The sequence below is a fragment of the Cuculus canorus genome, chromosome Z (genome assembly GCF_017976375.1).
Source record: "Cuculus canorus isolate bCucCan1 chromosome Z, bCucCan1.pri, whole genome shotgun sequence".
In the NCBI taxonomy this organism is placed as follows: Eukaryota; Metazoa; Chordata; class Aves; order Cuculiformes; family Cuculidae; genus Cuculus; species Cuculus canorus.
This window is the reverse complement of record NC_071441.1, coordinates 28,949,343-28,971,289: the sequence shown is the minus strand read 5'-3', so window position 1 is coordinate 28,971,289 and position 21,947 is coordinate 28,949,343. Positions and strand designations below refer to the sequence as shown.

At 37.5% G+C, this 21,947-nt stretch overlaps 1 protein-coding gene across 1 annotated transcript in view; it reads left to right on the top strand.

Moving 5' to 3' along the window:
- LOC104058397 (guanine nucleotide-binding protein G(q) subunit alpha) overlaps positions 1-21,947 on the top strand; it is a 138,068-nt gene that overhangs the window by 15,920 nt on the left and 100,201 nt on the right. The window lies entirely within an intron of this gene.

The window sequence follows — 21,947 nt, the reverse complement described above, 5'->3', positions numbered from 1 at the left end:
GGGTGCTTTTGGGTAGGTCAGAAGCAAAATCCTAAACAACTAGGGATCTTAATGTCAGAAACTGAGGAAGTACCGCTTTTGCTCAGTAGAAATATGAAGTAGCAGAAGCACAGATGTAAAATCTTTGCAGTTGTGGAGTTAGGCCTAAATTCAGAGTCATTTTTTCTTCTTTTGTGGTGTGAGGAGAACATGTCTCAGCCATCCATGAAAACTGTGCTGAGGACAATCAGTGAAATTCCCACAAAGGGCAGTGGAGTATGTATTGACAGCCTGAGTCAAAGCTGTATGTCAGAACCGTAGTTTCCAGGTAGAAAGTATGTTCTCATCACATACTTAACAGATGAGCTTTTGTAATAGCGTGTGCATTGGCCTATCATCTTCTGACTGTTGCTGTACTGCTAAGCCTGACAGGTAAGGAACTTTGGAAGCTTAAATATGGTGTCAAAAGGATACATTGAAGACAGTAATTAACAAAGTTGCTATCTCAAAAATCCGGGAATTTCTTATGTTATATTTGGTTCTGTTAAGGAAGAATAAATAAGTAGGAGATGCACAAAAATAATGGCAAGTACTTGTTACTTCTGTTGTGTGTAGCAATGCCATTGAGTATTCAGTTAATTTTTCATGGGTTTTGGTTATTTTTATCCTGGTTAATAAATATTGAATAACCTCTTAAGTCCTATAAAAGCTCTTACCATAGAAAAGGGCAGACTTCTTCACTGCATCCTGCCTAAAATCAATGCATGTACCTTAAGTAGGCATGTCAAATTACTACTAACTTTTATGAAATAAACCTGCTTAGACCTGTGTTTGGAGTGCCTTAATTAGAGTGAAGTTTTACTGTAGAGAAACCAAGGATGTTCAGGATTTGATTCTTATTTGCACAGTACTCTCTTTTTGGATAACAGCACAAGAGTATTTGTAATAGGAGGGAGTAGTTACATAGCACTGCATGTTTTCAGAGTGCTGCACACTTATTAGCAAATTGGTCATTCTGTCACTTCTGTGAGGGAGGAAGTAGTTAGTAATAGTTCTCTGTGATTGTAGTTGAGGAATGAAGGCAGAGGCTGTGTCCAAGTTAGCAAATAGTGTAAACGGGAAAGTAGGCTGAGAACTTGTTGTTAGTGTTCTAGGGTATTTTTTTCTTTAAACTAGGTCTAGGCTGATCCTGGGGACTAAATGTCTGGTTATGGCTAGAATGCGTTAGATGTGGTCCTTAACTTCTGTTTTTACTGGTCTCATTCTAAAACCAGCTTCTTACTTGGAGACACTTTTATGATAATAAAGGAGAGCACAGTGAGTAACGTAGATGAGAAAGTTAATTTTGCAAGTGTTCTCCTGAACCTAGCTTTAAGACTAATGTATGTCTGACTAGAGAGATACTCTGGTGAGTGGTTTCAGGTGGGAATTTTGCCATGCCTACAGGTTAGTTGTTTAACCTGGGGGAAAGGAGGCTGGGGAGAGACTTTATCGCTCTGCACAACTACCTGAAAGGCGGTTGTAATGAGATGAGTTTCTCCCAAGTAACAAGTGACAGGATGAGAGGAAACCACTTCAAGTTACACCAGGCAAGATTTAGGCTGGATATTAGGAAAGATTTCTTCATGAAAAGGGTTGTCAAGCATTGGAACAGGCTGCCCAGGGAAGCTAGTTGAGTGACTGTCCCTGGAGAAATCTAAAAGATGTGCATCCATGGTGCTTAGGGACATAGTTTAGTGGTGGACCTGGCAGTGCTAGTTTGAGGGTTGGACTGATGATCTTAAAGGTCTTTTCTAACCTAAGTGATTCTGTGATTCTTTTCAGAGCATCTGATTACAGATAAATTAAGAAAATGGCTGATATTTTCAGGCATCTCCACACCTGGCCGTGGTGGTTGGCTACTGCTTTGCACAAAAGTGGTGGAAATGGAATTTCACCTCAGAAATCTTCCCTCCCTGCTAGTTTTGAGTGATAATGGAATATTAATCCTTTTGGAATAGGTTGATTTAGGTTTAGAAATAGCTTTTAATTGTCTGATTTTCATGATGGACATGAGCTACTTTTTCTCTGTACATCATTGCAGTAGTAATTTAAAGTCATTAGTTCATTATGTGAAAAAAACCTTTGAATATGCTGTCCTCTGTATAGTATTTTTTATTTTAAAGTGTCGGAACTGTTAATGATACTTCACTTGTCCTTTGCTTTGCTTTACATTTTGAACCCTTCAGGCAACAATATTGCAACATAGTTAATTTATCAGAGAAGTGTTTATTCTTTGATTAGGCATTGTCAAAGCTCTTTGCTCATTTGTCTTTGTTGACGTCTAAATTGCCAGTCTTTTTGTTTGATTTGACCTTTTCTTTCAGTTAATGGTTACAGCTACTGTCAATTCACATCGATGTTCTTCAACAGAAGCATCAGGAAAAACGAGATAATGATATTTCTAGAAATAAGGAATTGAGCTGGGAGAAAATACAAACAACCTTTCAGGCTGCCCTTTTGTCAGGAAGAGATGAAAGACAGCTCTCCTTATGCCTCTTTTTGCATGTGCAGGTTTATTCATACAGCCTTTAAAACAATTGATAGTGCGTGTAGCTGCACAATAGTTGTTAAAATGAGAGATTTGATGCTGGCTTTTTCATTTGTCCCTTCTGTGTCTACTGAAATGACCATGACTTGATCTCTTTTATGCTTAAAGTGAGCCAGATGCCTTTTAACTTCATGTATGATTACCTCTTACACATTCATAGAAGGTTTTTGACCACCAATGAAAGCAGGAAAGAAAATTTTAATTTAATAAAGAGATGGGAAGATTTTGATCCAGGTGGTTGATAGAGTACATTTAAAATGTTGCAGATGTACATCTTGGGAATTACTCCTACGCTAACTAGGAGGTAAAAAAGAATCTTAGTCCGTCGGTTGAGTTTATAAGGGAGCAAACTGTTACACTGCAGCGTTACAGGAGTTGAAAAGCTGCCCTAATTGTGATCTTATGCGATACAGACAGCAAAAAGCTTCTGACCTTATCTCTAGGATATAGTTCACCATCATGGACCTTGTGTTATTCTTGGTAAGAAGAAAAATAGTTTTTTATTAAGTAAGATAAAGATGAGGAAGCAAAACTTGTAAAAACTCTTTGAGATGAGGTTGGACTGGGAGCTAGGTAGACTGCTAACTGAATTCACAGGACATAAAAAATTAAAACATTAACTTCATTGATTTCTTGTCTGTGAAGTTGAATAAAGATTCTTTCATGGCCTTGCTGGAAATAAATCTCATAAATTTGATTAGAAGGATGATCAGTTCAAGTAAACGAATCATAGTGTAGTTATATGATGCATTAGCTTCTAACTAAGATTGATAGTAAAATACATAAAAAGACACGTCTCTTCATGTAGTGTTTTGTTAGCAATCCTTCCTTGACAAAGCCAAGACAACACTTTTGTTCGATTACAGTCTGTTTTGTGATTGTACAGTATTGCTGTGGGATGCGTGTGAACCAATTACTCTGTGCCAGTTTTGACATAAAGAAATTGTCTGCCATGGGAGGTCATGTTGGTGATTTAGTAGCTGTCAGTAATGAACTGCTGTTGCAGTATGAAAATACCTAGTGCTACAGGTGCTTCGAACAAGATCCCTGTGATTTGACGTAAAAATGAGTGGGTTACAGTATATCAGTGTGTTATGTATTTAGGTTTATTGATACTGAGGTTCTGACGAGGTTCCAGCTGAGATGGTTAAGCCATTTGCTTTTCTGCAGACTGCTGGTTTAGTAGGTTTTAAAATGCTTTACACATGGTTACTTATTGCATAAAACAATGCAATAAATAAAGATGGAAAACTTACACAAATATTCTATTTGCCAAAACTTACTTACCGAGACAAAAGAGGTACCAGAAGTAGAACATATTGCCTGGATCTGAGTCCAGTTCCTTTTTGAGTCTTTGTGGTTCACAAATCAAAGCAAATAATTTATGGCTAGTTAGTGAATTGTGGGTGCTCCAAGTTTCACAACCCCTGGCTACGGGAAAGCTCCAGGACATCTCCTTCCCTACATATCTGATTAAGATGGCATTTCCCAGCCTGAGATACATTACTGTTTAGTAGTGCAAAAATTTAGGAAGCCACTGTCCCTTCCACTTCTTTTAACCTGTAGAACTTCAGTAGGGGTATTGTATTCACCTTTTATGCTTATTCAGAATATGAGTGCATTTCAGCAGTGATGTGATTCAGGGCAGGATTATGTCTGTAAAAAGCCTTTGGGTGAGCTATGAAAAAACCTTGTATTTTCTCATTGATAATTCATAATCATTCTGGCTGGAATAGCCAGAAGTAAACATAGCTTAGAACCGTTCAGTGTGTGCTGAATATAATTTTTTCCTTTTCAGTGTGCAGGTACTTCAGCATGTTAGGGCATATTAATCTGGACTCTTGCAGAGGCAGCCCAGGAATAATCAGTGGCCAATTAATTGTGGTGCAAGTGGCTGCAGCCCTCAAATGTCCTTACAGGGCCTGCTCACATGATCAGAGTAGTAGTGGATACACATACTGTGCTCCCTGTGCACGTGAGTAGTAAAGACAGTGCTTTCTAAGAGTGCCAGGCTTACTGCATGCATGCCATCAGGGTGGTTGCGTTGTGATTGTGGAGAAAGCCTAGTGTTTTGGTTTTTTTAAAGTCTCAGGTATGGGGACTACCTGGTGTATACACACCTGGTAAGTTACAGCCTCTGGGAGGTTCGGCTTTTACTGCTTAGGTCCTTCCCTGCAGGGGGCAGTTGTCATAGCTGGCAACTCTGTACCACCAGTTAGTAGATGGCCCTCTATCCTAAGTTGAACTTTTGTTCATCTATAGAAATAAGGATGGTTGATTTTCAGTCTTTATAATTCAGAAAACTTGCTAATTCCCTGTGCAAGGGAAGTGAAGAATCTAAGAGTCTTATCTTGGGCTTTAGACCACAGTATTTGGGGCTCTAGAAATGCAGAGCTTTCTCAAATTTCACATACTTTCCAGAGCTGGTAAAATACTATATTGCCTGCAGCCATCCATTGCTTGAAGGTGTGTAATTAGAAGCTATTACACAGTTTAGAGCACAAATCACTGCACCTGCATTATTTTGTCGCATTGTTCTCACAGCCTCTGTGTTTTACTGCAGACAGCTGATGCACCTTCTGCTGGAAGGTATGTCGTCAAAAGGGAGCATGTATGGTTGTGGAGCACCAGTAAGCAGAGTTCTAAGTAAATCTAAATGACACTGTGTGGAGATGTAGTTTGAATGGAGTAGCTTGTCTGCCTGGAAACTGTCCTTGATGGAGAATTCTGTTTTTAAAAAAATCATAACAGCACAAAGCAGCAACGTAGGTGACATTCTATTAGCTGTGATTTGAAATGCATAGTTCATGTAGAAAAAACTTTTTTTAGAAAAATCTCATTAAAATCTGGCATGTAACTTATGTGGACTTCAATAGAGAGAAAAAAAAGCCTTGGAAAAGGTTTTAAATGCTACTTATTGGTTAAGTAACAGTAGCCTTTAAAAGTAATGCAGAAAAATGTTGTTGGTACCTATTCTTGATTTGTTTAGAAACAAGTAAACAGTTTTCTGTAATGAAAACTAACGACAATACCATAAACTCATCAGTGAGGAACTCTTTCTGAGGTCTGGTAAGTCGCATATAATAAATGTAACCAGACTGGGTTCAAATGTGTTCGTGTCCAGGTAAACTTGTTTCACCTCTGTGTTGAGAAGGAGTATGATCATGACCTGTACACCTACTTTTGTGATGCAATGAAATACCTTACAAAGAATTGTTTCTCAAATGGAAGTTAAAAAGCACTAGAAATGGTTAATAATAAACTTGGAACAGCAGAGCTGCACAAGCGTACATGTGAGGAATTAGCAGAATATAAAGTGTTCTGTTGCTTTCATTTGATAGTTCAATTTAAAAATTCAGTTGTTACTAGAAAATTATAGAGTGAACTCTAAACTTATCTTCATCTGTTAATATGCTGTAACATAGATGAAGTAACTTTTTAGGGCAGTGTTTTAACATGTTTAATCTTCTCATTAACTACTGAGTCCAGCAGGATATACTGAGATAAAAGAGGACTAATAAATCAATTTGCCAAAGTTTGACATTTGCACATAATTGAAGAGGCCTGTGCAAAACCACTGTGGAGCAGCTGATGTATGATAACTGCTCACACCATGGTAACTGTTCTTAGACTCCTCTCCCATGTTAAAAACTACTTGGGTACTTACATTACTAACTGATGGGCATAGAATTTTTGAAAGCATGTAATGCTTTTTATTCCTCATTTTTCGAGAATCTCTCTAAAATTCTTAGTATATACGTTGCAGTGTACTCTCTTTATGTCTACTCTCAAATTTTACCCTCATGCGTATTAATAAGGCCATGGCTTGCAGTAATCTGTTGGGACATCTTAAAGAGTAAGGATGGAAGTATAAAATTCTTAATAAGGGTCACCAAAAAAAAAGGTTTCATGATTAACCTTTCCTGAGGTCATTATCACTTTCTTTAATTTCTTTTTCCAAGCTGTTCTGTAACTTAATTTTTTTTGAGGTATCACTTTACTACTTATATCAGTGGAATTGGTAAAGGAGGAGATAACAATTACAAAATGGTGTGTGTTCCTTTTTTTTTTCCCCATTGTGTTCTTGAAAGTGGCCTGAATGTATCTTGAGTCTGCTTAATTGTAGCAATGTTTGCAATTTATTGTCATTCTGATAGTAGAACAGTACTATTTTGACCCTAAACCGTGTACTCTAAGAGCCTGTATTTTTATGCAAATAGAACATTTGCATAGAGTTTTCTCTTTGTTTTCTCTTGCAAACATAGATTGCAGAAATAACTTTCCGCCTAAGACATGGAAATCTATCTTGTCAGGATTTCCACATTTTAGAAGTTTCTTATTAAAGTCTAGAAAACAGTCTTGTTTGCTGACTTGCCAAATTACTTCGTTGGGGGGGGAAAATGTACTTGGCAGGTTGAAGTAAAGCTATATGATACCTGACAAAAGTGCTTGTCTTTGGAAACTTGTGCTGAAGCCTGTAGAATGTTTGTTCTTCACCTTTAGAAAACAGATGAAGCTGTGAAGTACAGAGAGCTGTGAAGGTGTCACAAGAATATTTGATCGTCGCATTTTAAAACTTATCTCAAATGACAATCAAAAAGGACAGATGTTTATTTGAATAGAAACATTCATTGTAAATTTTATATTGGGGAACATCTGTGATTCACTCATCTGTTGTCCTCTGCCACAGTGAAGAAGTAGTCCTTAACTGCATAGCTTGGTCAACTAAGTTGCATTGTCAAAGTTGACAAACCTACTGTTGTTTACTAGGTAACATTTTTGTTGAACAGTTACAAATTTAAGACCATCCCAAAACACTTCAACTCTCTTTTATGGGACTGTTTCCATGTGCCAGGCGTTAGAGGAACAGTCCCGGGCTATAAAAGTCAGAATGTAGATCATGTTAAAAGACAAAATCAGCTGCAGCTTCTTCATGGCAAATGTTTTTGGGGAGGTAATCACTAACTAGCGTGAGGTGTTGATTATATTGGATGTGCACGCATGATTCAGCAGCTTCTGTATACTTACCTGGGAGGATGCAGTCCTTAATTTTTACTAACACAAAGGCTTCCAGGAGTGTTTGGGCCTGTAAGGCAGTAGTGTTGGAGCAACTGGACTTTTTCTTCCTTTTCTTCTATGACAAATGAGACAGCTGGGGTCAGCAAAGTGTCCCAAAAACTGGCAGCTGACAAGAGGAAAAAGGAGGATAGTGCAGAACTACCTGTCTGTAGCAGCATCTTCTGCTTCCCAGTCACTCTTGAACACAAATGTTGCGAAGCATGGCATAGGGTTGACCACCACTGCTGATGAGTGGAATCCTAATCCATTTTCAGTCACCTCTCGCTCACCATTTGGAAGGCAGCCAAATGGCTCCATGTTGTTTATGCTTGAAGGCTTTGGGTAGAGTTTAAAATGCTCCAGAAATCAATTCTCTGCCATGTCCTTCATAGAGAACTGTCTTGCCTGCTTCTATTCTGTGAGTAGAAGAGGGGATCCTTCCTCATACTCGCTTGCTAAGGGCAAAGCCATGCCTGTGCCAGGGGAGCTGGCTGGCAGCTCACACTGAGATGTCACAGGTGGAGATGTTTTCTTCCACATGCAGCTGTCCTGGCTTTCTGCAGGGAAAGGTTGGACAGCTGCTGGTGGGTTCACGAGAAGTCCTGTCCAAAAGTCACTGGCAGAAACACAACAACCCCTGTCTTCTGTGGTGGCTTTGAAAATTCTGCAGAATGCTATTGAAAGCTACATAGAGGGCTCTGTTGGTAAGAAATTGTGATGTTAGTGGAGGAAACAATGTAACAATGTTTGTCTCCATAAGTTTCCTTGTGTTGAGACACATTAGTGCTTTCAGTATTTGTGCTTTCCATAAAATAAACTTTAATTTTACAAGATTTAAGACCTTCAGTGCAGTAGTGGTGTTGTGCTAGGTTTTTATATATCTGAATAGTCCAAGATATTTTTTTAATCATTGTAAGCTATTATCTGTAATTTCTTTCTTTCTTCCTTAATTCCTCCCGGAGCAAGCCTGAGAGCAAAGAAAGCATTTTTAATAATTTCTGTTGCATTTTCCAGGTGTTTTCACAATACATTTTTGGACAGTCCAATCCTACATAAAAGGGAATTGGAGACTACAGTGTATTAAAAGAAATACAAGTCTTTTAATTTTTAACTTGAAAATGGTTGAAATTTCAGATCAGGTGTTTCCTCCAACATATTCACACACAGGGGCCTCCTTACAGTTGCAGGCCTGGTGTACCTCTAAATGAACTAGGGTTTTGCCATTGTTTCTGTTGTTATACTGCAAGGGTATAACAAGAGCAGTGCAAAATGGAAGGATATACAGATGTGCCAAATATAATCACCTTTTGTTATCGTGCTGTTGTGGTTGTTGGAATCAAATTCTTGTGTAGTCTTGGACAGTTAACTCTGGTTTGTACTGACAGTTGGATGCGCGCTTGGTTTTTTGGTTGGTTTTTTGTTTTTTTCTGAACTGAAATTATAATACAAAATATTTGTAAAGAATGTTGATTTCTGTGGATAACATTTTAATAACATAAAACATAAAGTAAATGCCTGGATTGGAAAGCCTTTCATTTGACTACTGTGCAAGGGAATGACTTGTAAAATAAATGTGTACTTCCTGGGAGTAAAAGTTTCCTCTAGAAAGAGACAAAATGGCTAACAGAAACTAGAAGTTTTCCCCACTACCACCTCGTGGCTGTGTGAGCTGCAATTGTGTTATGGTTCTTCTCCCTGACAGTTTGTATATATTTTGGTGTACTAAATAAGAGTAGTAACAGATTCTCAGCATAATCATGCTCTTGGCTGTCTTGCTCCATAGCACTGAAGATGGCTAGAAATATATGCAGTGTAATCTCTGTGGAACTACATGCAAGTATTGCTAGTGAAAATCAGAATTATGTGAATGCCCGTCCAGTAGAAAAACAGGCCCAAAGAAAACTTGATTACACAGGAACTTAAGTGAATTTAGAACTGTCTCAGACCCAGAGGTAAACCAGGATTAATAATGTCGATAACTTATATGTCAATGAACAGCATGTGGACTTGGATTAAACAGAAAGCCACGACATTTCAAGAGAGATCAGAACTATGAAGAGGCTTTAGGAGAGAAAGGAATTATCTTAGAAAAAAGTTAATGGCTCGAGTTGATGTTTGAGTAAAACGGTATCTGTTACTCAAAATGCATCTATTCATGCATCTCTCAGTATTTCATCTAATAAGTGTCCAGCAAGTGGATACTTTCTCTGAGAGGCAGCAAGGCACATTGCTTATCTGTAATTTTAGTTGTGTTCTCATTGATGTTATCTTAAGTTTTTCATTAGATATTATCTTACGTTTTTTATTACCTTTACAAACAGAAAGCAGTTATTTATTAATCTAGCCATTCTTGGTTGCTATTTTGTTTATGTATGTGAAATAAATAACATGAAAAAATAGTAAAAACTTCTAGAGGAGGTAATAATCTGGTGTATACAAGGTGACACAGTGAGGTGTAAACAAATATGTACCTTAGCCTAGAACGTAGTAATTATAAAGAGGGTTAGCAATTTCTCTTGAAGGGAACACTGGAGTTCTGGGATTGTCAGTTTTGACATGTCTGAGACGTGTTTGTAAGCTGTTTTCCTTTGACCTGCTGAAGTAGCTTAGCTGAGAAGGTAAGTGGCATCGGAGCTGGATTCAAGCTGGCCCTCCCTGAAGGGGCACGAGTGGTGGGTGCTGTCCATGAAGCAGTATGGTGCTCCACCATGCTGCCTCCTGACTTTTCTCCTGGAGAAGTGGAATATTAAAATGTTAATTCTCTTCAGCCGTAGTAAAGCAGTGTGCTAAGTGGCGTGGCATGCTAGTGCACTGTGCTGTTAAAAATGCAAGTGCAAAATGATGTGACTGGATGCATTGACCAGTAAAATCTGGCTGCATATACCTGGTATCTCCTCGTATTGTGTTCTTAGTGACCTAGTAGTAGCTTTCATCCTTCACTTCTTCAAGCTTAAAATTGTTCAACTTTACAGTTATTTTCATGAGCAAATGAATGTTGTATTTCTGTAGTTGTGTACTTAGCATGAAAATACTTATATGGTGTGGTGTGTAAGGCTAGCAAGGATGTCCTCATAGAACTTAGTTATTCAATCTACTTTCTATTTTTTTTCCTTAATAATCCAGAATTTTTTTTCTGTGGAGAATCTAATTATATTTTTTTAATTATGAAATTGTTCTATGATAATATTACCCTTGACCTGATTTCTTAAACTCTGAGAGTGCCTGTAGTATATTTGCATCTGTAGAGTCGTCTTCTGGGTGTATGTGTGCATACATGTAAATGCATACATGTAGATCTACTTCCATTACAAGAAACAGGTAACAGGATCAAAACATTAATTCAGTTCTTTTATTAATAATATTCAAATCTTGGTAGATGAAAAATGTGTGAGATCAGACGTGGACTGTCTTTCCTGAGATATGATAATATAGCAGTTGTGTCACTCCTGTCCAGCTAGTGAGCCGGCCGGCCTTTGTCCATTCTGCTTCCAGGGCAAAAAGTTGTGCAGAGGGACTAGCTTCATTTTGGAGAATCTGCCTGATTAGTGTACAGTTCCTTGTAATGGCTGAAAAGATGTAAATTCCAAGAGGATGTCAAAAAAAAATAAATAGTGACTCTCTCTAGGCAAAGTAGCAGTGAAAAAAACACTGAAGTTAACGGTGATCTGCCGTAAGCGGCAGGAAATGTGCCACAATATCAGGAACTGTGCTTCCCTCTGGGTGGATTTAAAACGTTCTCAGTCTTGGATCCAGCCTACATTTCGCTGTGTGTTCATGCACACACCCGTGCCCATGTGTGTGTGTGCCAAGAAACACATAAAGCTATGACACTGTAAAAGTAGGAAGAAGGGGAACACAGATCCCACACTTGAACTTCTTAGATTATTTGAGGGATGAAAATAAAAATCGAGTAGTGTGTTTTTATTGTATTGCTGCTGTGCCAGGACTCCTTATCATGGGCTGTCAGCTATGCTGGGCTCAGCATGTGTCCCTAGAGAGAAGGGATAAAGGAACACTGCTTATTGTAAGGGACAGGTCTGTGGAGGACAGAGCCTCTCTCTTGCTCTAAGAAGCTTCCATGTTGAAGGCTGTTTTGAAAGTGGTGTCTGTGTTGGCCTTGCCCTCCTACCACCTAGCCTTTGCTTCCCTGGCAGCAGTTTTGTCTGCTGAAGCTCCATGCCCTGTTCTGTTTTCTCTAGGAAGTTTCTTCTTTGTTTTTCATAAAATACTGAAACCCACTTCTTCCCCCCGCCCCTCCTTCCCCATATCAAGTTTAATGCTGTGGTCAGCCACAGACAGAGTGGCCAGAGTGGTGGTGGTGGTGTCTGGGAGTGAGATGGATGTTTGGTATGAGTGGGTGTGGGTTTGGGCAGCCGCCACCTCTTTGTTCTCCCTGGGCAAGGAGGAGGGGTGTGGAGGCATCAACTTCACACAGGTATGAGGGGAAAAGGGTTAAATGTGAGACAAAAAATACTTGCTGGAAGACTTCATGTTTTGTTTACACCATTAAGACAGTATTGCCTTTATGACACTCTCAAGATGTAGGGTTTTTTTGGAAACCAGGGAAGATAAACAATGTGTAATACATGTTGTAAAGTATGTTATTTTAAAAATCGTGCATTGCCTCCGGAAATTCCCCACTGTAGACAGTGCAGAGCTGTGCTTGCAAGACCCTGCACTTTGTGCTTGTTTGTTTGTAGTTGGACTGAAGCAAAAATTCCATTATTGTTTTAGTGCGAGGAGTATATTTGAGACTTAAAAGCATCCTTCTTTCTGGAGTCTAGCACTGGGTGAGTGAATGGATTAGGGAACCTGGTCTGGGAAGTATCTGCATACCAACATCTGATATATAGTTCCTTTATGTTTATTATGTAAGTTTGATAATGATACTAGTAGGTTGGCTCTTGTCTAATTACATGTTAAAAAGAAGTGGCTTATTATCTTATTAGTACAGAGGACATAGCGTGCTCTGAAGGATGAACAACGAAAAAAGCACCAGCACAAGAGACTGAGGGGACAGCTTGAGTATCTTCCTCAGGAGCATGTGACCTAGTACAGTGGGACCCGAAAGAGCTTATTCTTAACTCTTCATCTGTTAGAAGAACAAGCATGATGTTTCTTTTTTTTGAATTTTTTTTTTGTCATCTAAATACTTATGAAAATGTTTTTTCTTTGGCATGAATGAAGGACATAAAAGAAATTTGGAAACCAAAGAGAAGATTTTTTGTTCGTTCATCTGGCTTTTTTTTCCCTGGAAGGAGTGTTCCATGATATCTAGGCTAAAGCCCAGGATTTGAGTGACTGTCTCTTCTAGAAGCAGTGGCCAACCACTTTCGAGGAAGAAATTTGCCAAAGCACTAAGAATGTTCCTAGTCTTTATTGTAAGATAGCAGTATTTAGTAATATCGTTAAATACAGCATAATAACAGAAGTTCTACTTTCTCCCCTCCCTCCCCCTCCACCACCCGCAATACATTTATGCTAGTTTTAGTATAGTAAAACCATAAGACAATTAATTGTGAAATATTTTCACATTCTAAGAAACAAAATGCTCTGCTGTATCCTTTCAGCTTCTGGATGGTGCCCTTTTGTATGACTGGTAGGTCACAAGTTTACATGAGGCTTGCAAAATATTGGTCACAAACATAAAATAAGCTAAATATTATTTTTTAAAAACCTTTTCGAAATTGTGTTTTTGTGCCATTTAACTTAGTTGTTAACGTATTGTTAAAGATGAAGAAATTAAATAACAGTGTTTTTATTGGCATTTCTGATGGACACAAATGAATATCAGTCTTAGCGTATTACAGTACTACTTAAAAACAAATTAGAAGATAAGGAGTCTAACTGCACCTCATGAAAGCAGGACATGAAAAGTATAAGGCTTTATGGGCATGGTAAATACAGCTATTGTTTTGTAGATGTGTTCTTTTACGTGATAGTTACATTTGGTAATAGAACACGTCAAGAGGTCCAGATTCTCCTTTTTGATTTACAATGATGTCAATTTCATTCAGATAGGAATGTTAGCCTGGAGCAGGGAACCCAACAGAAAACCTTTCTGCTAAATTTTAGACACGACGATCACTTTTTCGGAAGATGTATGTGTTTTTTTTTGAAGTAGTAAAGTTATGTTATTTTCTCCTGTGGTAAAAAGAAAACTATTATGATTTTGAACTCTCACAGTGTTTGTCCTTGTAATCAAAGAAAAATGGTTATAATGTCTCTGAAATGGCATCTGAGTTACTAGGAATAGGAACTATGTCTGTCCATAACCCTCCTGAGTAACAAAAAATAAGAGACTTGAAAAGAATTTAAACAATAAAGGTCCTCATGTGAAGTACTCAAGGCCTTTTGAGACATCATCTTGAGGAGTGGGTGCTATTTCATTTTAGAAATGGATGTAATGATAGAAGATGCAACATTATTAAAATGTCACTGTAGGTTTTTATAACATAGTCATAATATCTCATTATTTACTATCAAATCACCCTGCTGCTTTTGATAACATTGTTTTGGACTAAGTCTTAAGTCAATCACATAGTGATTTCTTTCTCTGCCCCCTCCTTTAAGAAAACTTTATTTGAGGTATTAAGTGAGTATTAAGCAACTTGTGAACTTATTTTTTTTCAACACACAGTTGCATTTTTTCCCCCAAACTTTATTTTCAAACCTTTTATTCAGTAGACTTACTTAATGAAAGAGTACGTCCTTTTCTCCTACTTCTTATATAACTATCTTCCTTAATAAAGTTTAGAGCTAAGTCAAGACTTATCCTTACAATGCAGGAAACTAAAGTCTCATACTGAAATCCAGCTCCCGAAGACCTGCAGGAGCTGGCCCTCCATCGTTTTCAGTCTAATTTACACGTACAGGTGAAGGACTGGGGGGGAATAGAAAAGAAAGTGAAGACGTTTAACCTCAATTCCTGTTCTTGTCCGAATAGTTAAGTCAGTTTTCACAGGAAATCAGGTGGTGGTGAGTATTTTACTACAATTTTGTAGTAATAAGTAACTTACAAAACCTATTCATTTTGACTTGCAGGTGAATGTGTATGATACTGATCTCCTCAAAGAAAATATATTTTAAAATAAAAAGGGAAAATAAAAGATGGCTCTAGAATTGTGAAAATTATCTGATTACAGTTTGAAAAAATAAGGAGGTTCTGCTTTTTTTTAGGTGAGGGTATAGAGGAGTACAGTAATGGGTTGTGCCTGGCTGCATGGTAGTAGTATGCTGTGGTTTTCATTCTCTCACAAAACTGTATTAGATTAACTAGATTTCTGGTGAAGGAGTTTGAGAGGTTCTGTTTCAGTGAAAAGCTTGATTTAATATTCATTTAAGAAGCTGCAGAATGTCAGCTGAATTTTAAATTTTAATTCTGTCTTCCCAATTATTAGTGATTCAATGTGTTATTTAGGCTTTATTATAGTAGTCACTTGGACTGTTTTAATTGTGTTACTGGTACAATGAGGATGAGTATAAATTTTATGTCTCAGTTTAGTGGCTGTACTAGGGTGATAAGCAAAGTTTATCTGCTCAAACACAGCTAGATTAAATTTGTAAGAGGATTTTTTTGCTTTAGAAAGCATTCAAAGTGTCTACATATTGGGAGATCTTCTTTCCCTTTTTTAAGGAAGTGAGAGAATTCAGCTCCTATACTCTGCTGTAGAGACGTTAATTAGTACAGTGTTATATTTATGCATATCATAATCAAAAAGAGGAGAGTATCATTCTTGTATAGAGATGATACAATTTTTGTAGTCTAGTTAAGGAAAAGGTGCAACAGTTTTAGTAATATTTTGTCATGGGTAACATTTGCATAGTTTTTCACGATCATTTAAGACATTCAATACTATTCTTGAAACAATTAACTCTAGATGTAGATGTTCTGCAGTACTTATTTGATACAATTGTCCACATCCTGAGCTATATTCACAGACTTCTACCTGTCCAATCTTTGGAAGGAATCTTTACTTAACTTACCAGGCTTTCTTTTGTTGTTATGTGAGTCGTTCATGAAATTATATTTTGTTTTCTTTCATAAAATATAATCTTAAATAAATGTTTATAAATTACTAAAATGACACAGAGGAGGCAGCTTAGTGAATGGCAAAATGATTGTATGCTTCCTTTTTTGAAACCAAATGAAATATGCAGATGTGGGTTATGAACAGAATAATTATGATTATGTAACAGTTTAAATTAAAGAGACTCTGTCAGTGGAACAAACACTTGACAATAGTGTTACATATACTTGACAATAGTATATATATGTCTCCCAGGTTTTTTATTAATGCCTCTTAAATTAAATCTGTGCTTTGTTAAATCTCGAAGTCTGTCACTCAAGTTCTCTCCTAACTTAGCTTTTTGTGGTCATTCCATCTGGTTTTTAACATGAATACAAAATGGTATGCTGTTGGTGTAGGAACAGACATCAGGAGACCTTAAGATCCCTTTTTGGCTTGTTTTATAGCCTTGAAACTACAGATGTGTTCCTGTTCCAGAGTCTTTTCCATTAGTCCAAGTGATACACCATTGAAAATGTTTCCTAAGTGACTTTTGTGAGATGTAATCTTATTAATATATATTAAGGATTTTGGTAATCACAGAAGGAAGATACTTCAGTACTACTGTTCATTTTATGGAAAATATAAGTATGTGTACTATTTTCATTATCAGAGCTCATAATATTTCCTCATAGGAATTCCACTCATGTCTGTGGATGAGTTGTCATTTGAATTCATTGGTGTTATACTTCAGGTTTTTTGGGTATTTTTGCATTCAAAATAAATACATTAAATAGTTGGAAGTACAGATTGCTACTTAGATGTCTTTCAGGAATTACGATAGAGATACAAGGTGTCATAGAGAATATTTTTTAAGCAATGGACTAAAAAAATGCATAGAGTACTTGAGTCATCATTTAGAAAGGAGTGCTAGGTATTAGCTGTACCAGTTTGAAGCTGATGGGCAGCTCTCTAGTTGTAGCCACTGTTGACAGAGGTGATGGTCAAGGCTGTGGAAGTAAGGATTCATTCATAAGGCATTGAAATGAGGAATCTAGCTGCGTAGGTGCTTGATCATGTCAGATGGATAGATTTGTTGGTTTAGGAGCCTGCTTGCTTCACTAACCTCGCCTTCTTTTGGTGGGGAAAAGGTACTCCAGTTTTGCTCCAGAACTTGCCTGGAGGTGTTGCAGGATGATCTTGGGAAGCTTCATCTTCACCTCAGTTTTGCTGCAGTCTTTATTAGCCCAGTGTCCTGCCTGACAGCTGTCCTGAGTGGTTGGATAGACTGACTCCTTTGCTTCAGCTTCTGGGATGATCTCATGCATTCTGTAATATGTTTCAGATATTTTGGCACCTACAAAGCTGGTCCAGTCCAAGGCCTGATTTCTGCACAGTTTGTGTTTTCATATAGTGCCATACTTGGTTTCAGCAGAAATGTGATCCTGCTGCATTCCACTGTGGAATAGCAACAAAAGAAACCATATTTTTTTGGTTTTTATGTAGCTGAATTAGTAGTAGCAGAGAGGACAGAAAATTCTTTTCCAAGTGAAATATAACTTTATAGTTAAATATTTTTCTTCCCGTGTGTCACCTCTGTATTACTATTTAGGTACTTACTCTTCATAGGGGTTCCTCTACTCCTTTAATACCTGATAAGATTGATTTCTGCATTTTTCATTAAATCTGGGAGGCAGTGCACAAGGGACAGCTTTTTTTTTTTTCTGTGTAAACGTTCGATGAAGCAGTGTAGGTGTAATAATATTGCAAATAGAAAAAGGGTCCACAGATAAGTGCCAGGCTGTGCCTAGTCTGCGCTGGATGTTGATTTTACTCTGCCCATGAATCTTCACTTTCCAGCTACCTCTGGACTTCTTTCTGCCACTAAGTCCCAAGAAAAAAGTCAGTCTTCTGCAACCATATGCACTTCTGAGTTAACAGTTCTTAGTAAATACATGTGGATAGTAACTAACAAGGTAGTGGATTTCAATGACTTTTTTTTCCTTATGTATTAAGAATATCCTTTTCTATCTATTTTAAATATTAAATCTACAACATTAAAATGTGGCCTTTTTCTTCCTTGCTTTTCATAGATCAGACTTAAGAATAAACACAAAATCAGGCATAGTTCAGCAACATTTCTTTACTTAGCAGATATCACTATGGATTCTGCTTAGAGAATGGCACTTTTTGTTTTAGTTTAAGAACAGCCTTGTATTTGGTCATTCAAGGTATTATGCTTCAGACATATCTAAGTTACCCTGCAGAGAAATGTGAAGACATAGGTATGTGTTGCACACCCATGTGAAAGGAAAGTTTGTTAGCCTAGGCTTCTAGTCTTGAATAACTTTAAAATTCTACTATCTCTTCCTCATCTGCCACCACATGAGTTTTAAAACCATTAGCTGCATTGTCACTTATTTAAAGTTAACCATGTTTTTCCATTAAGTTTCATAGGGCAAAGAATGTTGTGTTTCACCACTTGATATATCGTTTCTTTTTTGCAGGATGTGCACCAGGTGTAATAGTAATTTTATACTAAGTTGTGCATGATGTGTATGCATGTGTGCATGCAAACATGTATGTAAAGAGTAACTGCTGTGTTTAAGCAACCTGACTTCCTTCCTGGTTCTGCTTTTGGAGATACACCTGATGGTGGGACTTTTAGATCTCTGGCTGTAAAGTTCTTGATGATGTAGTGATATTTGTTGCTACTCCCATTCAGACAAAAAAATCTGGGGAAATCTTCAAAGATTTGCTGATTTGTAAGATGATGTCATGCTTGAATGAGAGTTCATGACTATGAGGTATTTCTTTAGTGCTTGTAGAAGGCACTTAATTCTTTTCATTCATCACTTGGGTGTGGTTTTTATCCTAAAAGAAATTTTTTTAAAGTTAAATGACCAGCCATACTGTGTGCTTGAATCAGGAAATTGTTGATTGGTTTTGGTTTTTTTCCAGTCATGCCATTGATTCTTCTCTACAGTAATACTCAAAGGTTATGGTGGTGGTTGGTGGTGGTGTTATTTAGATTCAGGTATGTTGCATTTTCTTCAACTATCTTGTGACAGACAAGAAGATTCATTTGGCTTCAGAGAATTGATCCAAGTCTTGACTAACTTAAATGTGCAATGGCAGCCAGCAGAAAACTGATCTCACTGTCCACCAAGGTGGGATAAGACCTTGGTCCATTCTGCTGATTTGCTTTTCCAATTCATCTTTGCTCTCTCCTTGTATCAGCTGGAGGTATTTCTGGGATGCTGGCAGTAGAAGCAGTGGTTAGAACCCATAAGGTGTTCATATCCTCTCAGGAAATATAGATGTTTTCATCCACTTTCAAGTTTTCTTCTTTTCACATGGTGAAACAGGCCTACTCAGGAGGCTGTGCAGTTTGTTACCCAGTGTTGATTTTGTTTATTGTGGCAGTAGGTAAGATTTGAGGCATGTATTGACAAGCTGTGTTTCTTAACTTTCTCTGTTATAAATGAGGTTGTAGAAGGCAAGGTTGGTGGTGCATCAGTCAAGGTCTTTATCTTGCCAGTCATGGGATTTAAAAAGCCAAAAAATATATATAAATATGAAATTTAGATTTGACTCAGTGCTGTAATAGTGATAGTTTAAAATCCCATCCCACCAGGAGTAATGCTGTAATGACTACAGCTTTGCTTAGCTAACCCTGGTAATTCATTATGCCAACTTTCCCCTGTATCTCTGATAGTAGATAACGTTGGTTGCTTTCTTTCTAATTATTTTAGTTTGGAGAGAGGTATCTAAGCAAATCCATAGTGACATGCTTGTAAATGGTGTTCTATCACTGTTAAGCAGTTTTCACATGAAAGTTTTCTGTTAAAATAAAGATGTGATGCGACTGTTAAAAAAAAAAAAAAGCCGTACTTGAAGTCATCTTTGTATGCTTTTCTTGTCAGCAACAATATGAAAATGTTTACTTTCTACCCTTGATTGTAACAAGCTTAAGAAGAACCATCAACCTGAAGCTTTTGTGAGTTCCTGTATATTGTGCTGAAAATGAATTTTTTCACTTCTTTGTGATTTTGGGGCAATTCTTTGAATTTTGTTATTATCTGTCATTGACGTTCTTTTATGCCATTTTCATGCATTCTGTGCTGGAAATCTTTCATTATTAAAGTTTTCACCAGGATACTTTACGCATATTGCCACTGCACTTGTGATGCTCCATGTAGTTAAGGAGAACTAGAAACGATGTAATTGTTGCTCCTGACTTAACCAGAAAATGAGTCTGTGGCCAGGCACAGGAAAGTGGTTTTAAGCATTGATGTGGGGAGGAACAGACTTGAAAAAACTTTGAGATGGCCTTCAAAAAGAGAGAGAGAGCGAGCGAGCACATTTTCATGTATATAGGGGTGGTTATACATATTTTATGTCTTTACAATACACATTTTTCATACACATAAATTATGAAGAACTAAATAAAAATACGTACAGTACTTTAGTGTGTATGTCTTTAGATCTGCAAGAATAATTTGTTACTGGTCTTTGGCAGACAAAGTCTCAGTATAGTGACACCAAAATACAGAACTACAAAGCTAAATAAGAGACAGGTTCTTCTTTGGAATTTAATTTTGTTTCCCTACATGTTGAGGGTTTTGTACTCACTTACAAGGTGTAAAGAATGTGAAATACTGTCTTCCCTAGCATGCTTAGAGAAGAACCTTCTCTAAGATTGCCTTAGCAATATGTTTTCTTGTATGTGATTATCATGGGTGATATTAATTGCTATCTATTTCTCAATAAAGGCTTAAAGGAATTAGAAGGTTTTGTTTTAAAACAAAGTTGATAATATTAGCACTTTTTTTGTTGCTGTGCAAAATTGCATTTCAGGGTTCAGAATGAATCTGGATTCCTGTGTAGGTAAGCATCAGGACCAGAACTGGAAGTCACTTTTTATTCCACTGCTTCAGAGGTGTTTGGTGGAGATTATTTTCTTATATGTTATTAAAGCAGAATCTTTAGGAAAGGAATTAATTGTGTCAAAAAGACATCTCAAATTATTGTACAATCTGTAGGTTTGTGTTGAACAGATTTTTGTACTAAGCATGTAACATCTTGCAGAAAAGCTGGACAGCATTACAAAATTAATAAAAATGTATAGTATGGTACTTTCCACTTTACATAAGGGTATGGCTGTTTCATAGGTTTCAGAAGAAGAGAAACTGTGGTGATCTGAAGGGCAGCCTAAGTTATTGCTGTGCAATAGTTCTGTTTTGTCTAGGTTTGTAATTTTATATGGTCTTAATGTAATGTTATCCCCCAGTGGTAAATTGCAGAAGTGTAAAGATCTCACCTCTGGCTGAACTGGAAGACAGGAAGATGTCATTGACCGAGGATGGCCCATACTGTGTCACCCTTTCAGCAACAACTAGTTCCTGGCTAGCCTGAATTGGTCAGGTTGTGTGGTACGTTATGCTTGGCTAGGGTGTGCCCTGCAAAGTTAGCCTGCGCATGTGGTGCCATGCTCCGGACCACAACACAGACTAAGGATCCCTGTTGAGCCTGAGGAGGGAAGCAGGCTTGGTCTCAGTTTTCAGCTTCTGAGCATTGATTTTCTTTATTACAGTAATAACCACTTTTTCCTCAGAGAAAGTAAAATTGGTTGGTATGTAACATTGTGCTTGATTTTCTGGAATAGTGTGTTTAAGAACTTGTGTTGGAATTTTGTGTATGGGAAATGGGAGCAAAGATTTCAAAATGATGCTTACAGTAAAGGCAAAGGTTTCAGAGGCTGTCAGATTTTTGTTGTGTGTTCTCAGAAATGCTTAAGGGTTGCTCTTTTAATCTTGCAGTGCACTGCTGTGAAACACATTTCTGACAGAACACCTAAGACATTACGTAAGGGGCATAATGGCTGCCTCTGTGCTGCAAGATGGGTATTATGGTATAAGGTATGAAAGCTTTACAGAGGTGATGAAACTAAAAACCCAGGCTGAAGAGCACAGCACTGAGCAACGTGCTCAGATGCATGTCTTTGGGCTGAGTAGCGGGGTGAATACAGGTTTTATGTGGCTGTGCAACTGCTTATTCTAAATTTCAGCTCCTCCTTTTAAGCAAGCACAGGAATAATCTAGATAAGCTCTTCTTACTGACGATGAGCTCACTGAATTGGAGTAGAGGAAAAATGTTATGTGATATGTCCTGTATGAAATTTCCAACAAACAGATCTTCACTTTAAATTGACAAATAGTTAGAAAAGTTTATTTACAAACTACTTTTGGTACAAAGTAGAGAGATACAAAGAAATTTAAAGTAAGGAAGGAATGACTGTCAATTAATGA